At 44.1% G+C, this 19,570-nt stretch overlaps 1 protein-coding gene across 1 annotated transcript in view; it reads left to right on the top strand.

Annotated features, from left to right (window-relative positions):
• LOC102453877 (potassium voltage-gated channel subfamily KQT member 1-like) overlaps nucleotides 1–19,570 on the top strand; it is a 655,800-nt gene that overhangs the window by 616,364 nt on the left and 19,866 nt on the right. The window lies entirely within an intron of this gene.

Below are 19,570 nucleotides of genomic sequence, written 5' to 3'. Positions count from 1 at the left end.
CCCCACCCGGACTTTATAAACCAATAAACCTTTGAAATAGATTCTTCTGAAAAGTAAAACGCAAGCCGTGCTTCTCTTTCCTGCTTGCTTGATAGTTTTGTGTATCTGGTCCAGACATGCTGACCCCAGCTACTTTGATGGGTCTATTGACTGCATGTGTAAATTGCAATCCCATATTCTCTGGTCAGCCCTGCTTCATTTGTATTCAAGACCCGGGACTGACCTGTTTACCAACTCTATCTGACATGCCTTGTTTAAACACACTTTAATCATAATTCCCACATACACTCATAACTCTTAATACACATCATCTAAGTACATCATCTAAGTATACTAATATAAGCAGTAAGTTGTTACTTTTCAAAGGATACTTCACGGGATATATTTTGTACCAAGTTTATTCCAGTAATGTGTAGGCTGTGAACAGAGGGGTGTTTATTATCACATGCACCAGGACAGTAGAATGCTTTCATTTTTTACTGCTCTCTCAGTTTGGGGGAAGGGCACCTTGGCCTCCATCTGTAAAGCCCTAACGGTTCTGCCTCAGGACAATATCTATTTCTTCTCTCTACACATACCAATGAGGCACGACCCAGCCACCACCCCCCGGGCTGAAGAGGACCAGACTGTGTTCCTTTTGGAATCCATCAGGGCTGCTCCTTAATCAGCTGGAGGAGCTGCTGTTGAGTGACACAAAGCACTCCCCGCTCTTAGCCCCAACCTGATCTGGCTGCTTGGGGGCTCCTGCCAGCCCAGAAAGCGAGAGTGGAAAGATTTCCCTTTACTTTCAAATCATCTCATCGCACGTGTATTAAATCGCTCCAATTCCCCCTTGCAATATTGTGTGAGCAAAATTACTTCCATTTCTCTTTTCTACTCCCCTCCCTCCCCGGTGCTCTCTTTCCTAAAAGGCAGAGAAGCACGAAATGCACGTGAGTTGCTGCTTACAGCGTAATCCATCATGAATCATCGGTCCTGGGAGATAAAAACGTCAGTTGTTTCATCCCACAATTACGCATTTTCTGATTTCCCTTTTTTATATGCCCTGGTGCTATGTTTCCTGTTACCAGCTGCAAATCTGTACCAGGCATCTTCCCGCCTGCAAAATGCCTGCCGGGAATCTAACCTTTAGTATTGTTGCTGGGCTTGGATACACAAGCCCCAATCAATCATCTTGTTTGCCCAAGTCATCATTGGAACAATCGAAACTGCATGTGCCGCTTCGCTCATAAAGATGTGAATTAACAACCGAAAACCCATGTGCAAAGTCAGGGCTTCCTAGCACCCGCTCACGCCAGCCCATAAATCCCAGTGCCTCTTGCACATTGCTCCAAGCCCGGGAAAGTCAGTCCCCTGGAGAGTTTCTTTGCTTGTGGGGGGAGGGGAGAAGCACAGCGCAAGATGGGGGTGGGGGAGGGAGAGTTCTCACTCCTGCAGTGGGGAGGATTAACCCTGCCTGCTCCAGTTCGGGCTGTGATAAATGGGGAGGATCCAGCGGTGCTGTCAGCTGTGCACGCAGAGGGGCCGCCAGAGCCACTTGAATTCAACTTCCCTTCCCCCTCCCTTCCCCAGCTGCCCTGCTAGGGTCTGCAGGGGGTGCTAGGATGTGTAACCCGAGCCTCTGGAAAGCAGGCGGGAAGGAATGGGCAGGGGAGATAAATGCAATCAAACTCAGAACCCCTCCGGATACTCCTGAGCCCAATGTGTACAGTCACTTTCAGCGCTCTTTTGTGGTGGAGGTTGTTTTGTCCAAAGCTCAGGGACATAGAAATTGCCTGTTGTGTAATGCCCCTGTGCCCCCAGGCAATCCCTCTCCTTCCTTGTGGCTGGAGGGGAGAAAAGAAATTACAGAAAAGCACAACACTTCTCCTCAGAGCTAGTCACTGGTGACTTCTTGCTATTTTCTCTTCATACACAATGTAAAGGGGGGGGATTAAGGTCAATACAGAAGGTATGAACTTGGAACAAACCAAGCAAAACTAGTGTCTCAACTGAATTCAACTGCACAACTGGTTTTCTCTGTTTTATAGATAAGGGTTGTCGATGAGGCACATATATATATAATTTGAATCCAAGTCTTGTCTCCTGTGCAAGTATTTTCCCCTCTTCCTCCATAACTATCCCCTCCCACTACATCAAAAGTGTTGTTTTTACCCTGTTAGTTAGTATTTATACCCTCCAGAGGGATAGCTCTGTTAGTCTGTAATTAAAAAATTACAATGGTCCTGTCGCACCTTAGAGATGAACCAAAAAATATAGATAGTACCATGAGCTTTCATGTCACTACCCACAATGGGTTGTGCACAGAAAAGCTCATGGTACTATCTATATTTTTTGGTTTGTCTCTAAGGTGTGACAGGACCATTCGCTGATTTTAAATAATTATACCCGCTGCTTTTTTTGTGATGGTACTGCAGTACCGGCACCTCCAGTCAGAGCTCAACAATTTTTCCCCTGGAGTAATGGCACCTTTTTTTTTTTTTTAACAAAAAAAAGCACTGGTTATACCATACCTCACAGATGTTAAGTGCCACATGAAGCGCTAAGCATTATTATTAACATAGAGCTTAATGGAATATTGATTGCATTGCTAATATGTAGCTTTTCCCTAGGAAGTGGGGGTGGGCTTCTTGTTAACACAGAGGGATCTGCAAACATACATTTTTTATCTGTGCATTCGAACTTCAATTTTATCTGCCTTTCATCTCAAAATGTGTACTTGTTTCCATTCAGGGAGATGTCTTTATCATTCTCCAACCATTTCAGAACAGTGCAGTCTGTTGGAAAGGGAGGGAAACAGCTTGCTAACTTGTTAATTACATCTGTGGGGTTTAGCTGTACCCTGCGGAAAGCTAGGTTCTTTGGCTTTGCCTAGAAAACTGTCGGGGGGGGGACAGATTTCAGGTTTTCAGAGTTCAGTTTCCTTTGAGAGGAAATAGCTGGTCGTAGACTGGGAGAGATGAGTCCTCATTTGGATTTAATTACTTGAGAAACAGTGTTCCATCATTGGTATTTTTGTGGATTTACCTCTTTAAAATATTGACTGGGGTTGGCTTCTTTTGGAGTCGATGTGTATTTAATTTGTTTTCCATTCGTGGGGCCTGATCCTGCACTCCAAATTATTTGCCTGCACAAAGGCTGTTTGTTGTGAGTTCTCTCTTTTATCTCAATAGCAGAGAGGGATTTAGTTTCCATAAATAGTAAATGGTGACAAACTCTTGCTAATACTGCTTGCTTTTCTTCCTTTCACATGTACTATCCTGAAAAAAAATTGAAAAAAGAAACCACCCTTCAGACCTAGTGAGCTTTTGTTGAAAAACTATTGGACCCAATCCTGCTAAGCTCCTTTAGCTCCCATTGGGATTTTTATAGTCTGAAGTTTTGGGTCCCTGTTTTATCTTAAGTTAAGTGATTGCCAGCTAGCTAACAGTGTTGTAAATGCTAGATTAGACGCTCCACAAACATTTGTTCCATAACTCACTCATTTTTGGCTTCACCCACAGAACTCAGCCTTTCAAGAGTACTCAATGCTTGAGAGGATCAGACTTATTATGACCTGAATAAGAAAAAAGTTTGACCATTTTTTTCACTTTAAGTGTCTACAGTGAAAATAATGAAACATTGCAAGTCTATGAAAGGCGGGGGAGAGGAGGGGTGGAGCATGGCACCCAAGTGTGATTTTTTGTTGTTGTTGTTTTTAATTTTTACAGCGTTCAAAAAACACATTGACCAACCTGTTTACCACATGAAACAAAGCAGGGCTAGGATATTTTCAGGCCACTAAACTTGGATTTCAGACAGCCAACTTGGCCTGACACTCTGGATAAGGCTATAGCAGATTGGCACTGAGAAGTGAGCAAAATATGCATCTGTCTTTGTGCCAACTTTAGGCCAGGCTGCCGTTTTGTTTGGTGTCTGGGGAGCTGGTTTTCAAAATTAAAACTGCCTTCAACCCCCTTTTTTTTTAAACGAGGATGAAGAAAGGAGGAACTGAAAGAGATTCCTGTCCAGCATGCGTGCACTGCTCTAGCAACTTTTGCATTGCTTTCTATGCAGTTGCAGACGATTTTTTTAAATTGTTTCATTGTAAAATAGTTTATACATTGTATATATAAACAGGCCACCACAGAACATTTGCAAGCAAGGAGAAAACATCTCTGTGGATTAGAGGGAGGGTGGAGTCAGAGAGTCATTAACTCATTCCACATGGAAAGTTCTCTTTAAGACAAGCAGAAGCTGCAGTGTTTTCTTTTGCAGCTGTAACAGGCTACTATACCTGAACATGACAGCCCAGCAACCAGGGCAGCTGAACAGAAAGTGAACGCATTGTAGAAAGCTCTGATCAGCCTCAATACTTTTTATTATTTTTTTTTCTCTTGTGGGATTAGTGGCTGAAGTGACCATAGTTATCTTCATCTGATGGAGTAGGAATTGAACCCTAAACATTATGTTATGAGGAATGCCAGGCAGGTGAAAGGATTAAGACCACATCTACACAAGTGACTTTACAGAGGCACAGCTATACCGATGCTGCTGTTAAGATCACTCAAGTAGCGTCTCTATGCCAACGTGACAGGACTCTCCCATCGATATAATAAAACCACCTCAACAAACAGCCCTAGCTTTGTCAGTGGGAGGAGCTATCCCAACAATAGAGCAGTGGGTAAGCTGCCACTTATGCTGGCGAAATGTATGTCACTCAGAGAAGGGATTTTTTTCATACTCACACACTCACCCCAGGATACAAGTTTTACTACTGTCAGTGATAGTGTAGACATAGTCTAAGTTGTAATCAAAATTTTGCTATGAAAACAGAAAGCATCTTTAATGGTGAATGGGAATATTAAAACTCTAGCTGATTGCCTTGTGAAACCATGAAAAGGAACAAATTCTATACATGCCTTAAGCATTAAATGCATCAGCAGAAACTAAAGGCAAATGGTCTGATGTGTTGCCACTGATGTCAGTGCAAGGTTTAACATTCTCTTCAATGGGAGCAAGGTCAAGGTGTACAGCTATACTGGATGCCTGTTCCACACACTTCTGTGCCATTGAGAGACAGGTGGGAAAAGTCCAAATGTTTCCTGCCCCCTGGGAAGTGGATAAATGCACACCTTGCAATATCAGGGTGTGATTTACTGCACAGTTACCTGTAATGTATTCTTTACTTGTCTATGTAGTACACCTGTTCAAAAATGGCAAATGTTCTTTATGGGAATGTTTTTAAAATTCTTTTGTAAATTTCTCATGAACATTTTTGTGAATGATGTTTTTTGGAAAAATTGGTTTTCTGCTATTTTTAGCAAATCTGTATATGGTTTTCAGTAAAATTATTTGGTTTCCTGTACATAAAGATCTAAAAACATAAATCTGTGTAATTGACAAATGAACTGGTATTTCATAGCATTTGGAATTCTGTGTATAAGAAAAGAAACCAACAACAGAATAAAAAATAATGAGATTATTTTCTTTAAGAGACAGTGGTGCTGAGCAATTATGGCCTAATTTTAGTGAACTTTGCATCAGACTCATAGACCTGGTCTACACTTCAATTTAGATCAAATTATCCACATTGCTCAGGATAATGAAAAAATTCACACCACTAAGCGCTGTAGTCAAACTGACCTCACCCTGATGTAGATAGTGTTAAATTGATGGCAAAATTCTTCTGTTGACCTAATTGAGGCGGATTAACAGTACTGGGGGGGGGAACCCTTCTATTGTTTTCTATACCAGTATTTCTCAACCTTTTTTTATAAAGTTCCCCTTTAAAAAAAAGTCATAAGTACCCCCAGCACCTACAGTTTTCAGACACGCACAATTTTTTTCTACCATTGCAACACATTTGTTTAAACAACTTAATCATAGCTGGGTGGGCGATGGAATTTTTGGGTGTAAAAAGTACAAAAATCATAAAGTGCTATAAAACTTGAAACAAAAATTCTGTTTTCTCCAAATTTCAGTTGTGTTAATGTACCCCCCAGACTTCTCTCAAGTACCCCAAAGGATACTTGTACCACTGGTTGAGAAACACTGTTCTACACTATAGCAGTGCAATTTTCTTCTCTATAACAGTGCAGCAGTGTCACTATAGTGCTATTAGTTTTATGTTTCCATGGGTTTCTCCACAACCTTGTAGTGGTGGAGAGGCTTGCATGTTCCAATGACCCCCGATAGCAACGCTGCCTGGAGTCATGTATTCCTTAGGGTCACCCATGGCAGAACAGTCAAGGGCGAGGTTCCAGACAAAGTGTGATCCAAGAAGTCCTCAACGGCAGAACAGATGGAGGATAACTGCACAGTGGAGGTGAAACTGTTGTGTAATATTACAGCGGCTGTGAAGGTGAATGAAGGCTGCAGCAGATAGAATCTCCAATCATCAGGGTCTCCATGCCATTGATTTCAATCCTTTTATCTGACAAGAACAGGGTGGTCACTGTTGCCTAAAGAAGATACAATCATTCTTCTGCGGGATTTCAGTGCACATGTTGGACGAGACTCAGCCCAGTGGAAAGGAACAATCGGGAAAGAAGGAGTTGGCAAAAGCAACTAAAAAAGAATCGTGCTCCTGACCAAGGCTACGTCTAGCCTGCAAGCTTCTTGCAGAAGAAGTTTTTCTGGAAGGCTGTGTCTAGACTGCATCCCTTTTCCGTAAAAGGGATGCAAATTAGACACATCGCAATTGCAAATGAAGCAGGGATTTAAATCCCCCCCGCTTCATTTGCATAAACATGTCTGCCGTTTTTTTCCGGCTCAGAGCTTTGCTGGAAAAAAGCGCCAGTCTAGACGGGGATCTTTTGGAAAATAAAGCCTTTTCCGAAAGATCCCTTATTCCGCTTAAAAAAAGGAATGCAGTATAGACATGGCCGAAGAGTACCATGCACTTTGCATCTTCCATTTCTGAGGTGTAGGTATGCTGCGCACAAAGCTCTATGCTGACAGCAATGAGCCTGGTGTCCTGAATTTCATATGGAGCCCTCCAGCACTGCAGCCAATCATACCCCTTTGTCATATTTCTTCATGGGCAGGTGCTTCACGCGAGGTTCTTCCCCCACTTTCAGAATTTTGGAACACTGCCTGTTCAGGGCTTTGCGACTTTGAAGCACGTTGCCTCTGCTGGCACATTTCCATCTGTTCTGACCCCATCCTCAGGTAGATTTCCTACCAAACTTTGACTCCTGTCTCAGCAGCCTGCGGGCTTTTTCCTGCTGCTGTAAAATGGCAGCAATCAGATTGCAAGAGATAAAAGAACCATTTGCCCTTGAGATAATGCAGGTGCTGTAGTAGCCGAGTTCTAAAACATACAGTTGAAAATTCAATGAAGACATTCAGTGTTGCCCATTTTCAAAATTGTACCATGAGTTTCATTTGATGTGTGCTCTTTTTCTTAAAACCCCAGCCTTATTTTGTTCTGTGCTGGGTTCTGTTCTATATAAGCTGTTGAACCAGGCTCATTACTTTAGTTCTGAGCACCATCCAGCAGTTAAGTTAAGCTACTTGTCCAGTATCTGTCACATTGTTTGCTCTCTCAGCCTCTCCTCAGAGAGAGAAGCATGTGCACTGGAGTGTTTTGTTGTGGTAGTGTTTTGTTGTTATATAGCCAGACCTGTTGCCACATATTTTATATTAGAGAAAGCAAAGTCAAGAAGATATTTGATGGGTTTGGTCACAGAGATCCTCTTGTGACTGTCATTTGATATGCTGAAATACCACTGAGCCAGCCTTCCTAGCTTCCTGGGCACTCCCTTTAGTCCAGCTTATTGAGCCAGGCCTGCCAGCCTCCTCCAGCACCGACACATAGATGGGATCACAGCGGATAGGTGTGTAATACAGATGCTGAGATCAGCTTAGCACTGGCGAGACACAGTTAACAGAACTTGCCACAGCTCTCAGGTGCACAGCTGTAATGGGACTCTGAACCCCAGATCAATCTGGCTTATTCTGTCCAAAGTTTTATAAAGGGCAAGCTCATATTATCGGCCCTCTTTCTTATGTAAGGAGAGAGCTGCACAGCTGCTTGCACCTCCTCCCCACCCCAAGTTTATTAATAAACAAAAATGATTTTATTAAGTATAAAAAAATTGGATGTAAGTGGTTATAAATGATAGTACATCGAACAAAGGTAAGTAATTAAGCAAAGTAAAACAAAACATGCCAGTTAAGCCTAAAGCACTAAGAAACTTGTTACATGGAATATCTCAACCTCAGTAATTCTGATAAGCTTCTTTCACAGACTGGGCTTGATCCTATTCAGTCTTAGCTGTTTCCAGAAAACCTCTTGGGTGGTAAGCAAGAGTGTCCTGGCACCTGGCAGCCACTCCTGTTGTTTTGTTTCCCACCTTTATATGGATTTTACCCAGGAGTCCTCTGTGTTCAGTTTAAACTTTTTCTCACCTTCAGTGGAAAAGTGCAAGGACCAAGATGGGTCCCAGCCTCAGGTGACCTAAAAACGTGTCCTTGTTGGGATTCTCAGCGTCTCCTATAGGAACAACAAAGTCATTTATATCTCATAGTTATATAGTCCTTATCCGTAAACCATCCAGTTTCTGAGATACCCTTAATGGTCTTTGCTTAGCATGTCTATATTAGTAAAAACAATGAGGAATCCTATGGCATCTTAAAGAACCCACTTTGTCAGATGCATGAAGTAGAAATTTCAGTTTGTCAGGGATGTGTATGCAGGCAAAGATGGGTGTATTACACTATGTGGAGAACCAGTGCTAATGAGGTCAGTGCAGTCAGGATAAATGTGGCCCACACTCAAAAGTTGAGGAGGAGGTGTGAATACCAAAAGAAGGAAAATGACTTTCTGTAGTGAGCGAGCCATTCTCAGTCTCTCTCCAGACCTAGTCTGATAGTGTCAAGTTTGCTTGTGCATTCCAGTTCTGCAGTTTCATGCTGAAGTCTGGTTTTGAAGGGTTTTTTGCATTGCCCCATACCTGACTATTGGTTTCACAGCCACACCCTTTAGTTATCTAAGCCAAAAGAAACAGCTCCTTCCTCCTTTGTTCTGATTTCTTTTCCACCCTTGATTTTTCTCTACTAGTCTATGTCAGTCCACTGCACACAGCCTACATTCTTAGCCCAGCCCTGTGTGTATGCATTTCTGTCTGAAGGAACTGTGCAGGGTTGTAGAGATGTTACATTTGTCACTGACTGCTGACTCCCCAGCTGGAACTGGGAGCAAAAGAGGTTTCCTTATAGAACAACTCCTGTGCAGCTGTCGGTTGGGTTCTTCTTGTCAATCAGTTCTTTGTCACTGGCCCGCCAACAGTGCTGGGATGGGGGCAGGGGAAAGGGAGGTTGGAACATGTAATGTTTTTACTTCTCTACTTGGTCCGGATTATAGCTCCTGCTTCTTGCCAGTGCGTTCTAATATGCAGTACACCAGTGGGTGTCAGGGGGGTGAATTTTAGACAACATTTCTGCACTGACAAAAGCCCTAGTGTTGATGCAGTATTAGCTGTGTAAATATTTTGTTGCTGCTTTGGGGTTTTGTTTTGTTTTGTTTTTGCCATTGTAGTTTATCACATGTGCCATACTGGTATAAGCTACACAGGCACAAGCTACATCTGCACTCGGAGGTTAGCTGATATAACTATACTAGTAAAACCTTTATGAGTTCATACCTGTCCATGGGCATTTTCGAAGCTGTGGGTACTGCAGCCATACAAAGACACTGATGGTACATCCAGATACTGAGCAGCAGCAAGTCTCGGAGCTCGGGTCAACAGAGCTTGAGTTCACGGGGCTAAGGCTATTGCACTGAAAACAGCTGTGTTGACATTGTGCCTCAGGCATGGAAGCCAGGTGGAAGAGGGGCCTGAAACTTCAAAGCCCCCACAGCAATGTCCTCGCCAGTATTTTTTAGCACAGTAGTCTGAGACCAGCAAGCCCAAATCTGTTGACCTGAGCTCTGAGGCTTCCTCTCGTGGGCTACCTCTTGCTGCGGAGACATTCTCATACAGGGTTGTGTGATGGGTTCAGTCCCAGAGACCCACTTGGGCCTCTCACTTGATGTGCTGGAAAAGCCACTGAGCTCACTTTCCTGCCCTCTGGGGCACCCAACCACCCTCTCCCCCTCAGCCTGACCCAACCACCCTCTCCCGCTCCGGCCTCCTCTAGCAATGGCACCGAGATGAGGTCACAGCCCACAGGAGAGTAATACAGACACTGAGATCAACTCTGCAAGGGCTCAGTCACAGGGTGTGTCTACACTTAACAGTGTTAATTCGAGTTAACTTAATTCAAAATAGTTAATTCAAATTAAGCTAATTCAAAGTAACACATCTACACGCAAAATCTATTTCACTTAACTGAAGTTAAGGCTGGCCAGAACCAGTGCCGGCAGAGTATCAGGTTAGGACTTAGTGTGTGGGGCTGCTGCCTGAGGCTAACTGAGTTCTAGGCTTAAAGGGACCCTACCCAAACCCCGGACAGACAGTTCTCAGGGTTCCCTGCTTGCTTGTCTACCTCGATGAGGGACAGCAAAGCAGTCCTGTCTTGGAGTGTCCTGAGTGCCTGCACTCGGGACACCACAGCACTTGGCCACATGGAGTTAGAGCTGCCCCTGGGCACGCCGGTGTATCTCGTGGGGTCGTTGCCATCAGCCCAGCTGCACTTGCTGCAGGCTGCCATCTGGGGGAGTCCATCGGGGGGCTGTCAGGATCCAGGAGGCCCTGTGGGAGAGCGTCCACCCCGAGGAGCCCTCAGAGCCACCCCGGTCCTCCCCACCGGGGGCTCGTGCCCCATTCCTTCCTCACGTCCTTCAACTTACCCCTCTTCCTGATGTAAAACAAAAGACACGTATGTTCAAAAATAGAAACTGGGTTTATTGAACAAAATTGGGGGGGGGGTGAACCTCTGGGGAGACTGGGAAAAGGAGACTGGGTGAGGCGAAGAGAGAGGGTGGGAGAGGGGAGGGGGAAACCTGGGAGGAGGGAGCTGGAAGGGGGAAGCAAGGGGAAGAAGGGGGAGGAGAAGCTCTTGGCCCAGGGTTGGGGTTCTCACCAGACCAACTTGATTTTCATGCAAACCTGCTCCTGGGTTTGCATGTGGCCTTTGGTGGCCAGGCTGGCAGCTATCCTGCCATAGACAGCTGCATTCCTCCATCTAGTGCGGAGATCATGGACGTTGGGGGCATCCCCCCCAAACCTGAATAAGGTCCATGATCTCCATCCTGGACCAGGCAGGCGCCCGCCTTCTCCAGCCCCTGTCAAGCTCCTGGGAGCTGGCAGACTGGTCCCGGGGAGTGGTGGAGGGCTGGCTGCCAGTGGCTTGCTGGCTCATGTTTAGGGGCCACTGGGTCAGGGACCCCGGTGGCCACTCCTGGCTGTGGGCTGGCAGGCTTGGAGCTGGCACAGGCACTGTGGCCAGGGTCTACCCCTTTAATGTCTCTGGGGCTGGGGAAGAGGAGAGGAGTTTTCCTGGTTGTGCTCAGAGTGGCTACTAGGACTCCCTGGGAAGGGCTGGAGGCTCACAATTGCGAATTAAGTATCTACACAGCACTTAATTCAAAATAGCTATTTCGAATTTGGCGTTACTCCTCGTAGAATGAGGTTTACCAAATTCAAGTTAAGCACTCCTCTATTTCGAATTAATTTTGAAATAGCAGTTTGCATGTATTAAAATTAATTTGAAATAACAGCTGTTATTTCGAATTAACTTTGTAGTGTAGACATACCCACAGGTACTTGCCTCAGTACCCAGGTGTACTGCCCCCAACCCCAGATAAATCTGTCCTACTCTGCATAAAGCTTATTCAGGGTAAGTTCATAAATTGCCCTTTTTCTTATGTAAAGAGAGAGATGCACAGCTGCTTGCATCTCACACTGGGTTTATTAATATAAAAAAGTGATTTTGTTAAGTAGAAAATGTAGGATTTAAGTGGTCATGAGAGCCAGCAGGCAGAACAATGTAGGTTACAAAACAAAACAAAAAGAACATGCAAGCTAAGCTTAATGCACGAAAGAACTTTCAAAAACAACTAGGAGTCCTGTGGCACCTTAAAGACTAACAGATTGATTTGGGCATAAGGTTTTGTGGGTAAAACCCACTTTGTCAGATGCATGGAACAGAAAAGAATCTTGCTACCAATAATGATTTCTCACCCTAGTTCTCATTTTAGGTAATTTCCTTCTCGGGGCTTTGTTTTCTCTCCTGTCATTTTGTTTCCAGGTGTTTTCAAGGCAGTTTGTAAAGCCAGCTAAAGGCTTTCATTGTTTACTTCCCCAGCCTTGTACAGAACTTCTCTAAGGCAGGAAACCTTTGATTCCCACATCCCCCTTTGGAAAAGTACAAAATTCAAGATGGGTTCCGGCATCAGGTGACATGGCCACATGCCTTTATAGCACCCAGAGTCCATGTGTCAGTAGCAATGTAGCATGAAGACAGTTTTCTCCCACTCAATCGTCTCTTGCTAATGAGACATTAGCTTTATGTCTGGCTTCTTCATTGTTATTCCTGATGGGCTAGTAATAGGCTTTTCCCAACATTGATTATAAATCTACTGTCAATATTCCTAATTTCAGTTATAGAAATGATACATGCATACAAATGGTAAAATCATATTCAGTAAATTATAACTTTTCCAGTGATACCTCACCTGTAGTGTTTTGCAGAAAGCATATTCCAGTGCTGTCATATTCATAAATATATTTTCATAAAGCATATGAATAACCCCATGACAGGTAGGGAGAATGATCTCATGCAAGAAGAGCTGGGGCAAGACCTATCTTTTTGTCCCATGTTTGTACAGAACCATAGTATAAATTGTTAATAATAATAATGAAGAATGAGTTCTGGGCTCAGTTCTCAGCTCAGCCACATGCTAATGGTGTGACATTAGGCAAGTCACTCACTTTCTCTCCCTCAGTTCCTCATCTGTGGAATAGGGATAATGTTTCTCTACCTACAGGGTTATTGTGAGAAAGAAAACCATTAGTGACTGGCTAAGCAGCAGTTCAGCAGAAAAGGACCTGGGGATTACAGTGGTTGAGAAGCTGGACGTGAGTCAACAGTGTGCCCTAGTAGCCTAAAAGACTAATGGCATATTAGGGTGCATTAGGAGGAGCACTTCCAGCAGATCTAGAGAAGTGATTATTCCCCTTTATTCGGCACTGATGAGGCCACATCTGGAGTTCTGGGCCTCCCACTAGAGAAAGGATGTGGATACATTTGAGAGGGTCCAATGGAAGGCAACCGAAATCATTAGGGGGCTGGAGCGCATGACCTACAAGGAGAGGCTGAGGGAGTTGGGTCTGTTTAGTCTACAGAAGAGAAGAGTGAGGGGGGATTTGATAGCAGCCTTCAACTTCCTGAAGGGAGGTTCCGAAGAGGATGTGTTCCAGAGAGGCTGTTCTTAGTAGCGATGGATGGTGGAACAAGGAGCAATGGTCTCAAGTTACAGTGGAAGAGGTCTAGGTTGAATATTAGGAAAAACTATTTCCCTAGGAGGGTGGTGAAGCACTGGAATGGGTTACCTAGGAAGGTGGTGGAATCTCCATCCCTAGAGATTTTTAAGTCCTGGCTTGACAGAGCCCTGGCTGGGTTGATTTAGTTGGGATTGGTGCTGCTTTGGGCAGGGGGTTCAACTCGATGACCTCCTGAGGTCTCTTTCAGCCCTAGAATTCCATGATTCTATGATTGTTAAGGACTCGGATCCAACTATGATGAGGGTAATATACTGGATTAGGAAATTCATTTTTAAAAATAGGTAGCTGCATTTTGCACACACCATATGCACATTGGGGCACATTCACAGCCATTCTTGTGCACAATCTATACAAAATGTGTGCTGAATTGGTGCTTCCATATCCCCAATCAACTGCCCATACTGCACATGGATCTGAATGTTTTGCACCCGCAAATGCCCGTTTGTACACAAATTAGCAAATTAAATGGTCCATACTTTAAGAAATGAATGCTTTACGTGTCCTAAACATTAATGTTGGCTGGCATGCTGGAAAATACCAATGTTTTCAGAGTTAATAACACCTCTTGCCAGTAAGAAGAGGGAAAAAACCTCTCCCATGCTCTTTTCTTTGATGATCAGTTGAACACAGACAACTATAAACTTGTGGGAAATGTTTTGATGTGTTGCCAGGAACAGACAGTTTTTTTCTTTTCTAGTTGACCTTTTTGATATTGTGTTGGGTTCTCAAGAACTCTCTCTGGAGGGCTTCGAGAAAAATAGGTCTGGTGCTTTCATTTTTAGAATCTGCTCCCCGCGGCATTCTTTATAATCGATTGCTTCCTTCAATGAAGGAGCTTGCAGGATCTGTCAGAAAACACTGCACTTCTCAGCTGTCACCACTGTGAGGCCAGGCAGTTGATTCATAATGCCCATTGTTAGTAGCAAATGGTTAAAGAATTATCCCATGAATGATTGTTTCAAGGAAGTGATTATAGATGTTTAAGAGAATCTGAGTCATGATTGCGGAGCATTTTCCCACCAGAAAATATTTTATGAAGTCCACAAGATCCATTCAAAACAAAAATGAACAGGAATTGAAAGCAAGTCATCTGATCGCAACAGACATCAAATCCCATCTTTAGATCTGACAATCTAACTACTTGAAAAGAAAACATATGTTCTCTAAAACCATTACATGATTCAGCAACAGTATTAATGAGATCAAGTTTGCTGGAATAATTAGACTAAGCTGCAAGTGAACCATAGGGCAATTCCCCCCAATCCATCCGGCAACCTCATATTTCACGAGTCGCTAGCACCTGCAAAAGAAAAGGAATCTCCCAGTTTCTGCCTCACGTTGCTTTCCATACCAAAGGAGTTCCCATCACAACTTAGCTTTCCACATGTCTATGAGTGAGTGGAATCGATTTCAGATGATGGGAGCCTTAACTGCCAAAATCTTTAAAGGACGACACACATCTGGCCTGGGTTCCTTGCCTTTGCAAGGGCCAGAAATGCAAATGAAGGAATAATACCAGGATGAGTTTGCAAAAGGAAGTTGTTCTTTTTTCACTGGCTACGTCTACACTGGCCCCTTTTTCGGAAGGGGCATGCTAATTTTGAAAGTGGGAATAGGGAAATCCACAGGGGATTTAAATATCCCCTGCGGATTTAAATAAACATGTCCGCCGCTTTTTTTCCGGCTTGGGGAAAAGCCGGAAAAAAAGCATCTAGACTGGCCCGATCCTCCGGAATAAAGCCCTTTTCCGGAGGATCTCTTATTCCTACTTCAAAGTAGGAGACAACTAGGGATATAAAGGACTGGTCGACAGGATAGTTGACTAGTTGCTCCCCCTCCTCCCGTTGCTGCCTCTATTACAGAGGCAGCAAGGGGGGGCAAGAAGAGATGGGTACTTAAAAGCAAAAGCACCACACGGAGCCCGGGGTTAGCTGCTCCATGCGGCACTGCTGCTTTGAATGCCACGGGGATCCCGGCATCAGTAGTCCCACACTGATCCCAGGCTCCACCTGGCATTTCAAAGAGGCAGCACTGCACGGAACCCGGGGTCACCTGGGGAGTTCCTGCTGGCCTCAGGCTCTGTGTGGTGTACCAGCTTTGAAATGTACAAGAGTCCCCAGCGGGGGCTTTTGTGCATTTCAGAGTGGAAGCACCTGCCTGGAGCCTGGAGTCAGCGGGACTTCCGGCTGGCCCTGGGCTCCACATGGTGTTTCAACTCTGAAATGCACAAGAGCCCCTGCTGAGGCTCTTATACGTTTCAAAGGCAGAACGCGGAAGTGCCTATCGACTAACTGAGTGGTCGATGGAAATACTCAACTAGCAAATTAATCACTACTTAACATCCCTAGAGACAACTGAGGCAGGATTTAATAGCTGTGGAGTCCCACTCTGCCTGCCAGCAGTTCTGGAACAGGACTTGTGAGTGCTGTGATCACATTGTCCTGCACACCTGGCATGACCAGCAGTGGCTCCAGAGTTCCCTGTGGACCCTTTGGGTGTCAGTGTGCCCAATGCCATTTATGTTATTGGGGCATGATAATCATTGCACAGCCTATGTCAAGATACGGAAGAGAATTGTCACTGTATGTTGGTAAAACAGGTTTACAGGTCTAGTTCAAGCCACTGAAAAGTGTGTTTCTGATCTTGGGGGCTGGGGAGCAAGGAAAGTGAGAGGTGTCTTGTGTGGGTCTCCCAGCTTTGCAGGGGGAAGTGTGGTGATGTAGAGTCCTGTGACTCACCTGTCCTAAACCAACAATAGAGCCAGTCGGTGCAAGATACCTTGTCCCCTTCCCTCATGCTTGCACAGGGCCAGGTACACTGCAGCTACGTCTAGACTGCATCCCTCTGTCAACAGAGGGATGCAAATCCAGCATGTCAAAATTGCTAATGAAACAGGGATTTAAATATCCCACATTTCATTAGCATAAATATGGCCACCACTTTTTTTCAAAACGGAGCTTTTTTGGGAAAAAATGGCAGTCTAGATGCGGATCTGTCAAAAATAAATTCTTTTTCGACAGATCCTGTATGCCTCAAAAAATGAGGTTCACAGGATCTGTTGAAAAAGGGTTTATTTTTGACAGATCCATGTCTGACTGCCTGTTTTTCGTAAAAGCTCCATTTCGAAAAAAAGCAGTGGCCATGTTTATGCTAATGAAGCACGGGATATTTAAATCCCTGCTTCATTAGCAATTTTGACGTGCCTAATCTACACCTCTCTGTCGACAGAGAGGTGTAGTCTAGACGTACCCTTCCATGCCAGCAGTGCAATGATGGAGCTCACTGATTCCCCATTCTAGCCATGGCAGAGCAGCATACTAAGTCACTAGAACTTTAACATGGTTCCAAAAAGAGCTAGATAGACTCATGGAGGTTAGGTCCATCAATGGCTATTAGCCAGGATGGGTAGGAATGGTGTCCCTGGCCTCTGTCTGTCTGGAGGTGGGTGACAGGGGAAGGATCACATGAGGATTACCTGTTTTGATCCGTCCCCCTGGGACATCTGGCATTGGCCGCTGTAAGAAGACAGGATACTGGGTTGGATGGACAATCGGTCTGACGCAGTATGGCTGTTCTTATGATGCCTTTGCGAACAGGACACGGCAGACTCTTCTAGTTTTACCTACCACCTTATATAGCCTCTCCCCCATTTGTAAACCTTTCCCGGTTTCTCCTCTGGGTTATGTTTTGTTATGCTCCTCATGTTGCTTTTCCTGCTTTGCTCCTTTCCTACTGGCCCTTTAGTTACACTGGTAATAATTAAGTAAGTACATTCACTTCATATTTTTTTTCTTTCCCATGAGAGCTTGTGGGCATGGGGAAATAGGAAATGGAGTACTGAAAAGTGCAGCCTTAATAAATCAATGGGCAAAATGAACTTTTCCCATGTTAAAGGCAGATGCATCTGTTAGCTTCTTATTGAAAATATCTATTTTAAGCTGTGACATGTTGGGATTTAATATATTTTAACTACCTGCAGGAATGAAACTTCCTATTGTAGCAAAGGCCCTGTTAACTGCTGAGAAAATTCTGCTTTTCTAAAAAACCCTACATTTCATCATAGTCTACATACATTTGCTTTACATTAAGCTATACACTTACTGGAGAGTTGGCAGCTACAACTTTTTAAATAGCTCTGTTTTCTTTCGTTTGTGAAAGCTAAAAAGCGCCTGTCAGATTGGGAAGGACTAGAAATTGACCCAGTGTCTCTATTTGCCAAGTCTGCGTAGTTCCTTATGTAGGATTATTTTCATAAACAAATGCCTCAGTAGGGTTGCTTTGAAAGAAAAAAATGGCAGCAGCCCAGTACTCATGAGCAGCTCTACAATAACAAATCCGCATGCAGCCACAAGCATGACTAACCCTCAGCACTGCCAATCCCCAACATCAAAACTCACAAGCCAGCCCCCTCCCCATCATTAGAGTCATGAAATTTTAAGATGATGATAATTTAGGGTTCTTTTTGGTTTGCCCTCTGGGTTTTAAGCTGTTAGGGGATCTCCTGGTCCCAAATTCAAGATTTCCACAGGAGGCAGGAGGGCTAGAAACGAAGTGAATGTTGAGATTGTCATGGAATCACTTTACTCCAGGAGCTTGGGTTAAAAAGAAATAAATATCACAAGACTGGAGATAAGATCATGGAAGTTGGCAACACTGAACCTACAACAACAAACTCATATGTTTCCACAGTGCAGGAAAAGATACAGTGAGGAAATGGACTTTGGTTTCAAAATACGTATCTTCGTATTGTGAGTAATACCCAGGAGGCTTGTTTAGTTTAACAGCTGCAGAAGGGTGATCTGGGATAAAATATTGGCCCAAATCACAGTGGCACTGGACATAGGACAGGATCAAACCAAAACCGTAGAGCTCTTTTGAGATCTGAAATGTTTCAGCTAACTTGTAGCCAAAACTTTCAAAACAGGAACTCAGCAGTAGACTCCTCAAGTCATATTTAGACATTGAAATAAATGGTCTGATTTTAAATCAGGTCCTTGCTTTAGTGACTAAATCTGAATTTAGAAGCCTAACTTCAGGCGTTGATTTTAGATAGATAGATAGATAGATAGATAGATAGATAGATAGATAGATAGATAGATAGATAGATAGATAGATAGATAGATGCCTACTTTTTTATAACTATGTGTTCCTCTACAATTCCTGGCTTCAGACCTCAATGTGGCAGTGGAAATAATACAAGAGAAGGCTACTAATGGCACGCCTTTGCCCTCCTCTTTCACATGAGTATCTCAAAGCACAGTACATCCTTCATGAACTAAGCCATGTATGGGGATGCATTTTTTTTTAGCCCTGCTCAACATGCTTTAGCACAGGAAGGTTAAGTGGCTTATCCAAGGTCAGCCTCTCTCATGTGACTGGATTTCTGACTTGACACATGCCAGGAAATATTGGATGCATCACAAGAAAGTCTCTTCCTAGAAGATGATGAGGCAGAGATTGTGGAAGGGGTGAACTGGTGGAGATTCAGTTTGATCTCTGGACTTTGCTCCAGCTTCCTCCTGCCTTACTGAAATCTCCCTGCCACCTTGTTCTGCCTTCAGAGCTCCACTCCAGGCTGGCCCCTCCCTATCCAGCTCCCTTTCTCGCCACCCCTGCTTCCATGAACTTTTCCTCTCACCCCACCACAGTCTACATTTAGGAAAATGTGATCCCCACCCCAAAGAGCAAACAATCTAGATAGACAAAAGGGGGTGTCTGTGAGACTAACAGCAGTTGTCTTGTCCACCAAAACCCATAACTTTGTATGCTGTATTCTTTTCCTCCATTGTTTAGCTGTCTTGTCTGTTTAGATTGTAAGCTCTTCTGGCCAGGCATCCTGCCTTCATTGTGCTAGGGAAGCCCTGCTGCTGACGAGAGCCCTTGACTGCTACCACAATACACACAAACAATAATAAATCATAACAGAACCGTGGAGAGCTTGCAATTAGAGCTGTGCAAAACTCAACAGTTTAGCTTTGCAAGGGTTCTTCCCCTCTGAGTCAGCAACTGTGTTTTGGATTTGCATGCAATTCTCAAAACAAAACTCATCCCAAACTACTAAGAGTTGTCTGGTTTGGCACTGAAACCATGCAAAACCACGGCATTTGTATAATGGCTCCCCCAGATAATTACAAATG

The sequence above is a fragment of the Pelodiscus sinensis genome, chromosome 1 (genome assembly GCF_052426305.1).
Source record: "Pelodiscus sinensis isolate ZL-2025 chromosome 1, ASM5242630v1, whole genome shotgun sequence".
In the NCBI taxonomy this organism is placed as follows: domain Eukaryota; kingdom Metazoa; phylum Chordata; order Testudines; family Trionychidae; genus Pelodiscus; species Pelodiscus sinensis.
The sequence above is the reverse complement of the archived record's forward strand: the minus strand, read 5'-3'. Positions and strand labels throughout refer to the sequence as shown.